The sequence below is a fragment of the Adiantum capillus-veneris genome, chromosome 20 (assembly GCF_014529385.1).
Source record: "Adiantum capillus-veneris isolate H3 chromosome 20, ASM1452938v2, whole genome shotgun sequence".
NCBI classification, from domain to species: domain Eukaryota; kingdom Viridiplantae; phylum Streptophyta; class Polypodiopsida; order Polypodiales; family Pteridaceae; genus Adiantum; species Adiantum capillus-veneris.
Genome location: NC_140950.1, coordinates 74,954,866 through 74,967,075, shown reverse-complemented (window position 1 = coordinate 74,967,075; position 12,210 = coordinate 74,954,866). Strand labels below are relative to the sequence as shown.

General features: G+C 40.5%; 1 long non-coding RNA gene across 1 annotated transcript; it reads right to left on the bottom strand.

Annotated features, from left to right (window-relative positions):
* Nucleotides 1-6,482: 6,482 nt before the first annotated feature.
* On the bottom strand, nt 6,483-8,916 carry LOC147432762 (uncharacterized). Its single transcript, XR_015185464.1, has 3 exons — nt 8,757-8,916; nt 7,603-7,800; nt 6,483-7,393 (listed from the first exon to the last, which is right to left on the bottom strand). It is a non-coding gene; the product is annotated as an uncharacterized LOC147432762 (long non-coding RNA).
* Between the last annotated feature and the right edge of the window lie 3,294 nt (nt 8,917-12,210).

Genomic DNA, 12,210 nt, shown 5'->3' with positions numbered 1-12,210 from the left:
TTCCTACCAAATAATCCTCGTAAGGCCTCAGCTTTTCCGGAATTACAATATTGAATCCTTACCTTATCTTACCACTTCTTTTCGTCGATTGGCGTTGCGCTTGAAGCTTAGCTACACATATCCAAGTTAGAGCACAAACTCATGCTTCCGAAAGATGCAATAAACTCATAAAACATGCAACCTAACATATCTTTTGTGCTTCCTAAATTATGCAAGAAACAGTTTAAAAAAAGCACAAACTACCTATTTTAATGGTAATCTAGCGCAAATGGTCTTTACATACATGCAAATTTCTATGTCCTAAATGTTAGTGTGCATATCAAAGAAAAACATGAAAGCAAGAAATGATGAAAAACATGAAAGCAAGAAATGATGAAAAACAATGCAAACAAGCATAATAAATGGTGTTTGAAAAAGCATAAAAAGCAACAACCATAAATAAACAATGCGGGAGAAATCTCAACCGTTCAATGGGTTTTTCTTATCTTATCCTTATCCACTTGCCCCGGGATCACACACCCATGCAAAAACCTAATATATCAATGGTTTTGCAAGCAAAGAGAAGATAGCGGTGGTATCCACACACACTCAACCGAATTTGGCCGAGTTCCCCGACAGCAGTGTCATTGGAGAGACTCGATGGCTCTTTACACTTGTACGCAAATCGTTGAGAATCAAACCTAACATCCAATGAGGTAGAAACCTCTTCAATGTCAAGGGGGACTCTACTCTATCCAGTGCACGGAAGCTTATCACTTAATGGTGAGAAAGAATGTAAATACACACACACACTATACCACTAGGATGCACACACACACGAAATGCCAAAGCTCAATCCTACTACCAAGCAATCCCGCATTGATACCCTAAGAACCACGTTCTCAAGCCCAATGGTTCACTTTTCACCCGCATTCACTACTTCTTCATACACACCTTATGTGAGCTTTAATGGAAAGCTTAGAAATTAAATAGACTCACACACACTTCAAATGGAGCACATAAGCATCAAGGAACTTTAACAAGGCTATGACTATGCATGAGAAAGAACCCACAAGCACTACACTTCAAGCTACACTTCAACAATACATGAAACAATAGAAGAGAGGAAGAAGGAGATAAACATCTTCATTGCTTAATAGAAGAGAAGAGCTTAGCTCATACAACGTAGAATAGAGAGATGGAAAAGCTTCACCAAATAGGGAGATCGGAGCTCTCAAGCTTCTCTAAAATTGTATGTTCTCCAAATGATCCCCAAATCCCCAACTTTGCCCCTTTTTCCCCTAAACCCTATTTCCCTTTCATACTACGTGATTGGCCAAAAAGCTAAAAAGAGTTCTAGACATTGGAATTACAAACTAGAACACTTATGAGCCCATTCTGGTAAAGTTGACTGATATCAAAAAATATATTACATGTGCTATGTACAGGCCAGCTCCTGAGATAAGCCTTCAACTCCGTGTAGTCCGATCCACGTCCGATCACATATATATAATATATAGAAGGAAAAGAAGGACAAATTTTTTAGATTAATTAATTAAATAAAAAATAGGCTACTCAAGAGGGAATATGCCATTTTCACAAAAAGGAAAGAAAGAATGGTTGTTATATAATATGGAAAAAATGGGCGATAGGAAAGTTGGTAAAAAAATTGTTCTTTTACCCTCTCTCTCTCTCTCTCTCTCTCTCTCTCTCTCTCTCTCTCTCTCTCTCTCTCTTTATCTCTTTGTCTCTTCATCGTCACACTCAGAAGAAGCTGAAGGTCATGCAAGTATGGGAGCTCCTCGCTTGCCACCAAATAGCCTGAGCAGATTTGGAAAAAAGGCACACATTCCTCTCTCTCTCTCTCTCTCTCTCTCTCTCTCTCTCTCTCTCTCTCTCTCTCCCCCCTTGCCGATTGTGTGTGTGATTCAAAAAAATTAAAAGGGATCGTGTGTGTCTGCATGTCTGTTTCACCTACACATGACTGGAGCCATTGGACAAGGCCTCTCTCTCCTACCTTCGCCACTGATCTAGAAATGAAAAGTGATTGCAATTCAGTCATTGCATTGGAAAGAGAAAGAGAAAGACACAGAGAGAGAGAGATATATATATATATATATATATATAGATAACCCTTCCCTTTTCCTTTTTTCATTTTGTTTGGTTACAATTGATGACGAGAGATACAAAGGCCGACAGACTACAGTATCTGTCCTACCCGAGTTTTGAGGGGGTTAAATTTTTTTTTGCCTGCAGGTACAAGCATGAGAGCACCAAGCTGTTGATCATTCACGGTCTTTGTTCGGCTAACTGGGTGGGGTTGTTGCCCAATGCATTGCTTTGGCTCCCGCATCCACTCCGGGCATGTGGCAGGAAAAAAAGGCACACAGTAGTTTTCTTGCCAAGAAATAAAAATGCCACTTCTTTCAGATTCTCTTTCAGACATCTGGTTCCTCATGTGTGAATTTTATAAACTAAATAAATTAAGTGAAGCTATAATTGAGTGTTGTACATATATACATATATAGACATATACATATATACATATATAGACATAGACATGTATGTGTGTGTGTGTGTCTGTGTGTATGCGTAGTTGCTTCACACACACACATATATATTTATAGACATAGACATATACATGTGTCTGTGTGTATGTGTGTGTGTGTGTGTGTGTGTGTGTGTGTGTGTGTGTATATATATATATATATATATATATATATATATATATATATATATATATATATATATATATATATATATATAGCGAGAGAGAGAGAGAGAGAGAGAGAGAGAGAGAGAGAGATAGACATGTGTGTGTGTGTGTGTGTGTGTGTGTGTGTGTAGGGAGAGGCACGAGGAGAGTCAGGGCATGATTTGGCTAGATGACAACACTAGAAACAGGTATCAAGTACGTTTTTGTACAATACCTTCTACTAGAAGAAGGAGAAACCATGAGAATTAGCCACTTACAATTTTTCCACATCATGAAAGAAGTATAATTTTCTTCAAACAAGCTCCCAACAATCACTTTGACACCTCCAAATTACGCTCCAAAAAAATTTGACAATTTAGACTTCAAATCCATCAAAACTATCAATCACATAAATTTTCAAGCAATTTTTGCAAAAGGCGGAGTTCGGACGTCTAAAAGCTCATCAATTAAGCACAAAATCCGACGAACTGGATCAAACACTAATTTTGTTGCAAGAATTGATGAAAAATCTTACAAAATACCAGTTTGAATTGCATTATAAGGCTGAAGCATGCCAAAAGAGCCATAATTTTACTAATTATTCATTAATCACTTTCTTAGTTACCGTACAACAGGAAGAATCTTTAAAAAATTGACTTTCAACACGTACAACCAAATTAAAATCCAAAAATCAAATCAATAAGCTCTTAGTTGAAGCTCTTGGATGATTATAATCATCACTCCATTGAATTGAAGCAGGGAAGTGCAAGAAATAGGAAAAAGAGTAGGGACACCCCTGCTGAAGAGCTACTTCTATGAAAAAATTTGATGAAATTTTAATATCACACTTCATATCCCCTGTATTCATGTTTAATTCATTTTCATATGCCCTGTATAAGTTCTAAAGGGAGCAGTAGGGCAAAGAATAGAGAAAAGGAAGAAGGAGATAAACATCTTCATTGCTTATGAGCTTAGCTCATACAATGTAGAATAGTGAGATGGAAAAGCTTCACCAAAGAGAGAGATGGGAGCTCTTAAGCTTCTCTAAAATTGTGTGTTCTCCAAAAGATCCCCAGATCCCCAACTTTGCCCCTTTTCCCCCTAAGTCCTATTTCCCTTTCACAATAAGTGACCGGCCAAAAAGCTAAGAAGAGTTCTAGACATTGAAATTAAAAACTAGAAATCTTATGTGCCCATTGCGCTAAAGTTGATTGATGTCAAAAAAATAAAATTACGTGTACTGTTTACGGCCAGCTCCTGAGATAAGCCTTCAACTCTATGTAGTTTGATCCACGTTGGATCATATCTATATATATATATATATATATATACACACACATACACACATACATACATACATACATATATATATATATATATATATATATATATATATATATATATATATATATATATATATAGGACCAAAATATTAATGAATTAATTAAATAAAAAATAGGCTACCTAAGAGGGAATATGCGTTTTTCACAGAAAGGGAAAAGTGAATGATTGTTGTATAATATGGAAAAAAAGGGGGATAGGGGAGTTGGTAAAAATGATCATAGGCTGTGTCATCAAAACTAGGACAAAGCGATGAAATTGTTGGCACCGTTTGAGCAAGAGGATAGTCTGAGGGAGCTTTCAAAGTACTTTACTTCAGAATATGTTAAGTTGACGTTGAGCTTACCTCCACAAGTGGCTCATTCTCGTGCCTTGTTGAAGAAGACATTGATGTGCTTGCATCAGAGGACACGTAGCCCTTCAGTCACAATGCTCACCAGTTCTTGGCTTTCTGCGCTCTATTTTTCTCTACTTCATTGCTGGACATGATTTCTGCTAATTTGGATGCATTGAACGATTCATTTTTGGGAATTGAATACACTTTTCGAGAAGGCAAGACCATGGTGGCTCTAAACATTTTATGAGATATCGAAGACATATTTGATCTGCAAGGTTCTCCATTGCTGATATTTTTTTGGGCATGCTGATATAGCTATTGGAGAAATGCAGACCGAGACATGTGCAGACTTTTCAAGGCAAGAAAGTGAAAGCGACATTGTAAGGTCGATGGTGGCAGGGCTGGTGGTTGTGTGAAGATATGGGGGAAGAATTTCTTGAGTGACACTTTGAACACCTCGATGAGTGATGCATTCTAATCCCCTTGCCCTCATTCTCAGTGCCATCTCGTGGTGATCATGGTAGGTCCCTCATGCTAAAGCACAAGTCATTGCAATTTGTGTCAGATGATCGAGTTGGAGACCAGCGAGAGATGCTATATAATCCTCATAATAGACAGTCAGGAAAAAAATTGTATCATGGGACACGATCTTCCTCACTTTCTCAATTTAAAAAGTGAGGCATTGATCCTCCCCTCCGCCAAAACGAGTTCTGTAGAGATGCAGCCTTCTATGTATCAAGCTCGATTCACCATGCCTATGATCACCCCATGCACACGCACCCAGCTAGGTGTATCAATGATCCAAGGTGTTCGAGTTAGATGCCTCTTTATTGAATGGATTCAAGCCTCTGCCCCAGGTGAGGCATCTCCTTTAAGTGTTCTCTGGTTCCCTGACACAAAAGACAAAACACCGGCATGGCTAGACTTTTGTAAGGTAATCTCAAACGAACATCCCACCATCATCATTGCAACATTGTGATTGGGCCAGTGAGCTTGCCCAGAGCTGATTGCCCAGAGCTGACGGGGATTGGTCAAAGCATCACATTGACATGGAATAAAATACTCCTTTGACACAGGTAGCCTTCTATTCGCCAAGATCTAGAAGGTGGCTAGGAGCATCTTTCAAGGTGGCCTACCTTGAGACCTACAAGGATCAAAAGTCATAATGCACACATTCAACAGTTTCCTTTTTTGTCAGAATTCTCTAGCTCTATTGCTCCCTTTAGAACTTATACAGGGCATATGAAAATGAATATGGCCTTTCTTTTAAATATGAATACAAGCCATATGAAGTGCGATATTAAAATTTCATCAATGTTTTTCATATAAGTAGCTCTTAAGCATGGGTGTCTCTGCCCTTTTGCCTATTTCTTGCAATTCCTTGCTTCAATTCAATGGAGTGATGATTATAATCATTCAAAAGCTTCAACTAAGAGCTTATTGATTTGATTTTTGGATTTTAATTTGGTTGTAATCGTTGAAATTCAAAATTTTTAAGATTCTTGGTGTTGTAGGGTTACTAAGAACGTGATTAATGATTAATTAGTAAAATTATGGCTCCTTTGACATGCTTCAATCTTATAATGCAACTCAATCTGGTATTTTGTATCAATTCTTGCAACAAAATTAGTGCTTGATCTAGTTCATCGGATTTTGTGTCTAATTGATGAGTTTTTAGAAGTCCGAACTCCGCCTTTTGCAAAAATTGCTTTAAATTTTATGTGATTGACAACTTTGATCGATTTGTAAGTGGCTAATTCTAATGGTTTCTCCTCCTTCATGTAGAAGGTAGTGTACAAAACCTACCTGATACCTATTTCTAGTGTTGTCATCTAGCCAAAGCATGCCCTGACTCTCCTCTCACCTCGCGCTATATATGTGTGTGTGTGCGCAAGCGCGTGCACGTGTATACACACACATATATCCAACCATGCCGCTGTTTTCTCTTTTGTCTCACGGAACCAGAAAACACTTAAAGGTGATGTCTCACCTTGGGCAGGCTTGAATCCATTCAATACAAAGGCATCTAGCTCGAACACCAAAACACTGATTGGATCACTGATACACCTAGCTGGGTGAGTGTGGATGGGGTGCTGATAGGCATGGTGAAGCGAGTTTGATACATAGAAGGCTACATCTCCGCAGAACTTGTTTTGACGGAGGGGAGGATCAATGCCTTGCTTTTTAAATTCAAAAAGCGAGGAAGATAGTGTCCCATGATACAATTTTTTTTCATGATTGTCTATTATGAGGATTATACAGCATCTCTCACTGGTCTCCAGCTCTCGGTCATCTAGCACAAACTACAATGACCTGTGCTTTAGCATGAGGGACCTACCATGATCACCATGGGATGGCACTGAGAATGAGGGAAAGGGGATTAGAATGCATCACTCATCGAGGTTTTCAAAGTTTTGCTCAGGAAATGCTCCCCCCTTATCTTCACAACCACCAGCCCCGCCACCATCGAACCTTACAATGTTGCTTTCACTTTGTTGCCTTGAAAAGTATGCACATGTCTTAGTCTACATTTCTCCAGTAGGTATATCAACATGCCAAAAAAAAATCAGCAATGGAGAACCTTATAGATCAGATATGTCCTCGATATCTCGTAAGATGCTTAGAGCCACCATGGCCTTGCCTTGCCGCAAAGTGTATTCGATTCCCAAGTCCAATGCATCCAAATTAGCAGAAATCACGTCCAACAAGGAAGTATAGAAAAACCAAGTGAGGAAAGCCAAGATCTAGTGAGCATCCTGACTAAAGAGCTGCGTGACCTCTGATGCAAGCACATCAATGTATTCTTCAACAAGGCACAAGAACGAGCCACTTGTTGGAGGTAAGCTGAACGCCAACTTAACATATTCTAAAGTAAAGTACTTTAAAAGCTCTCTCAGGCTATCCTCTTGCTCAACAGTGCCAACAATTTCATCGCTTCCTCCTGGTTTTGATGACACAGCCTTTGATTATGTTGAAGAATCCCAAGAGCAAGTGTAGTAGCCATCAAGGGCAGTGAGACAAATGATTTGGAAACATCTAACCTGCAGCCATGCAAAAAAGTGCACACAAAATTCCAATAAACTAAATAAAGGGTCATATCAAGAATCTACTTGGAATACAAAGAAAACCCTAGCAGGTTCTTAGCAGACATTAAACACATGCATGACAGATATGTCGTAAAGCACATAGACCACATCAAATAAGACAAGATTAATCCTACATATACGAGAGTTAAGGTGAAGCAAAGTACCTGTGGCTGCGACATTTGTATCCTCTAGGACAAGGGAAAGCCCTGTGAACCATGAACAAAAATCCATCAGGTTGGATGGAGGGGGTAGTATCATGCCAGACACTCAAGTTTGCCATCATGGTCAACCCGCTTATCATTGTGAGGAGGAGATGAAGCTACCTACAACAATATCAAGCTCTGGCTCTGGCAATGCTCTCTCTGCAACAATCATGAGAAAAGATGATTATGGGAGCGACACTGGGACAAGAGCTTTCTTTGCAAGAGCGCGCATGAGAAGAGATGAATATGCATGTGTGAGTTCAAGCCCCAGAAGATTGTACTGTGAAGATGAGTAACATATCTTTTCGTGTTTTGCTGAGGATCTTGTCTGCACACCCAACAAAAACACAGAACAAAAAAAGAACACGAGAGGGGAGCAACAACTGGCCAAGACATTACAAGAAGATGAAACAATGTACAAAGAGATAGGAAAATTTGAAGATGTATATGTCAATCAAACCACACGTGACCTTATGGAGAATGAATCAAGTTGACAAGCTATAAAGCAAACAAGCTGTGTAGGAATTAGCTAGTGTCATTACAGTGGGGAGTACCAAGCTAAACAACGTAGTGCCATCTTCACACCAAGGTAGGGATTGAGCCCAAGTAGCTTATTCACATAGGCATTTAAAGGAGCACCTGTCATGCCTTTCATTCTCCATGTAATGAAGCCCACAGTGGGCAATATGGTAGAAGCATACATACTATGGCTAATATGGCAGCTACCATATAGAAAACTTGAACAAACTATGGCCACTATGTCAGCCACAACATAGAACACTTAAAACAATTTAACAAACAATAGTTATGGCAGCCAATACATGTCAATGAAAGAAAACAAACAGAAGAGAAATAGCTTTTGATTTTTGTAGGTGCATAATGACCAAAAGCCGTGATTCACACCCTCTACCCTAGAACAATAGAAGGGACCTTAACCCTAAATAGAATATGGTTATGGGAGCCACAAAATTCAGAATAAACAAATGAAGAAATAACCTTGATTTCTGCACATGTATACCCAGAAGAAACCATAACCCCAACCCTACGACACATGAACTTCAATTAAGAGATCTTAATCTTTGCTAGAATCAACACAAAATTGCGAAGAAACCTACCTCAGCTCTTCTCTTAGCCAAGCCTCGCTTCTCAAATTGTGAGGGCAGCCATAGATCTACAGGCTATGGCATCACAGAAACTAAAGCAAAGAAACACTAGAACCCCTTAACACCATAGACAGAGCTTCAAATCGGGAAAACGTAATGTGCTGCCCATAGGCAAAGCTTCAAAATGGATGGAGGACAGAAAATCCTTCAGTAACCGGTGAAAAACAAGTAGGTAAGCTTTCTTTTTAACTTGCAATCTTGGCCGTTGTTTGGAAAAATTACCCGATTCTTTACACTTTTCTTTTGATACTGAGAACTGTTCATACTTTTGTAGATAATGATTGCAATGTTGCCTCCTTAAATTACCCCTGGCATATATAAATTATTATCTAATTGCCCCCTTTTTTAAACTTTTGAATACTCCTTTCGCATTGTAGAGCTTTTCTTTTTTAAATTCCCGCATACAATTCCATAGCGAAGTGCTCCCACGACATGCCCTTGTGACCCTGCTTGTTGGGATTTTTGCTTGCCCTTGGGGCCTGCTCTTGTTGGCCCCTACTCTACTTGTCTTCCCTTGCGGACCTATGATCTACTTGACATACCCACAACCTTGACCAACACTCAGCCGCGTGCTTGCTATGGCTCGGACCTTGACCATGGCAACCAGTTGAAGTGTTCTTGATCGGGGGTGAGTTACACCAATAGTCATCGTAAAAAAATACTTGTTTCTCTTTTACTTTAGCCACAAAAATTTCCAATGCCAAACCTTCCTGGTAAAGTCACCTCCAACATCTCCTTTTCGTCGTTGTCAATGTTTCCTTTGCCTTGTTGTCATCATAAATCCGAGGATCATACGACCAAGTTCAGTACTATATTAGAATTGTAGTTAGCGAAAGCAAATCACGAGAGAGATGATGGGAGATCTATGAAGGCTTCTTGCTCAAAGCCAGATGGTGTCCCATACGGTCACAAAGTGTTGGGGTATAGGCGCCTATGCCTTGCCCGGCCGCCCAGAGTCTGGGCGCCCACTAACTTGTATACCTTATACATAGCATAAGTGTATAGGGGGCTGCTCACTGATTGAGTCTCCCCACCCATATCTGTGTGTTGTGTGCTCTTCTCCTTCCTCTTCTCTCCTGCACAGTTCCTTTAATTGGTATGAGAGCCAAGTTCACTGCGTTTTTCCATAATCGCGCGCGCGTGCAGATTCTGGATCCAGAGCTTGGAAATTCACACTCGGTGTTCCGGGAGCATTTCCTCTAGGCAACCTGAGGTTTTACCCCCCTTTCGAAGCTATTTATGCCCTCAGAATTTTGTTCTGAACACTACATCAGAAGAAACCCGTCTTGTGTAGATTGGCAAGCAGGAGGTGGATTGGTTTGATTTGCTCAATTGTGAGCATTTGCAGGTGTTACAAGATTGGGTTTGACTCCCAAGTACAGTTTGAGTCTAGTACTCCCACAGGTGTTGCCAATTGCAGTTGAGTGGTTCTTCTGCAGTGTTGTGGCTTGCATACATGGTCTTTGAGCAGGTAATGCTCTATGTATGCTTATGTGGTGAGCAGTAGATCTTGTGAGCAAGTGCAGAGGTTGGTTGTGGATGATATGTATGGTCACCTGTGGTACTCTTTGTGAACATTTGTTGGACATAGGTTTGCAGAGCTTATGCATGTATGTTGAGTGTAGTTTGATGCACATTGATTGCTCATTGTATTGAGCTTGCAGGACAATGCGCATCATTTATGCGATCTAGGTAGAGATTGCGGGTTGCACTCAGCATTTGCATGCGGTGTTCTTTGCAGGTGGGAGATTTGTGCGTGTGTATGCATCGATACTGCACAGTGTGGGCTTGGTGATTAGCTCACGGTTTGATAGGCGTACAGTTATCTTGGCACACTCACAAGAGTGAATATTGTGATGTATGCTTGTGTGGCTACGAGCTAGGTAGCCGGATTCGAGCACTAATGGCTTGAGGTTTTTCAGCAGGTTTCAGCTACAGGTTTACAAGTTTATAGGCAGGTTTGAGGGCTTATTTGGGTTCTGAATTTTCAGCCATTATTTCCTCTTTGGAGGTGTCCATGTATGGCTCAGTTGTAGGCTGATCTGGGACACGTTTTGACTTGTTTATACAGTTGTTTAAGAGCTGAATTTTGGGGCTGTTTTGGGGCTGATTTGCAGTCATATTTTACATCCATACAGGAGCTTGGTTTACTCTACAAGAGCCTCGTACACTTGGCATTTGGGATTTGCATCATTGCCATTTGTGGAGCACAGTGTGGTTACACTACTGCGAGAGATTTTATGCGTGGATTCGCATGAGCATTGTAGGTGCCGGTGAGCTCTTTTTTTTGAGAGCATTTTCTTGTTGCAGGTTGCTTATTTTGGATTAGTTGAATGCATTTCATTGCTACTGTACCTAGAGTAGAGTTACAGCTCTTGGTTATTTTTGACATTCACTTATAGTAGTCAATATGTGTGAGGCTTTCGCGTCTAGGACAATGACTCATGAGAGACGGCGTTCTCGTTCGTGTCGACACTTGAGATGTTGGCATCGTGGTCACACATGCCACATTAGACAGTGATGCTTTCTTCGTATGAGACAGCACAGGAGACAGGCTAGTCTCAAGGATGCAGTAGATGCTATAGGCTCCGTTGACTTGACAATTGCAGGACTAGATACAGAGTCTGAGTACCCTAGTGACAGTGAGGTCACATTTTCTTCCTGTATTACTCCTGATTTTTTGATGTCTGAGGATAGTGCACTTCTTTTGCAGTGACCCATTTGCTTCCTGTTATTTTTGACATTCACTTATAGTAGTCAATATGTGTGAGAATTTCGCGTCTAGGACAATGACTCATGAGAGACAGCGTTCTAGTTCGTGTCAACACTTGAGATGTTGGCATTGTGGTCACACATGCCACATTAGACGGCGATGCTTTCGTCGTATGAGACAGCACAGGAGACAGGCTAGTCTCAAGGATGCAATAGATGCTATAGGCTCCGTTGACTTGACAATTGCAGGATCAGATACAGAGTCTGAGTACCCTAGTGACATTGAGGTCACATTTGCTTCCTGTATTACTCCTGATTTTTTGACGTCTGAGGATAGTGCACTTCTTTTGCAGTGGGTGCTAGACAGGGACGCTACTTTTCATGTCACTCCGTATCGTGACTGGTTCAATATCTATTCTAGCAGAGTGCATGGTAGTGTGCGATTGGCAGAAGGGTCACTGCATGAGATTGTTGGTTCGAAAGATGTGAGACTGTCATTATCAAGCGGTGCATCGTACGTACTCAAAGATGTGCGTCATGTGCCAGATTTGACGATGAGTTTGATCTCCGTTGGTCAGCTCAGGGATAGTGGATGTCGGGTATCGCTGCTTGAGCGATCTTTTGCGTTGCATTTGGGTTCGCTAATTATTGCGAGAGGTGCTAGAGTTGGCACATGATACCCATTGCACGTAGT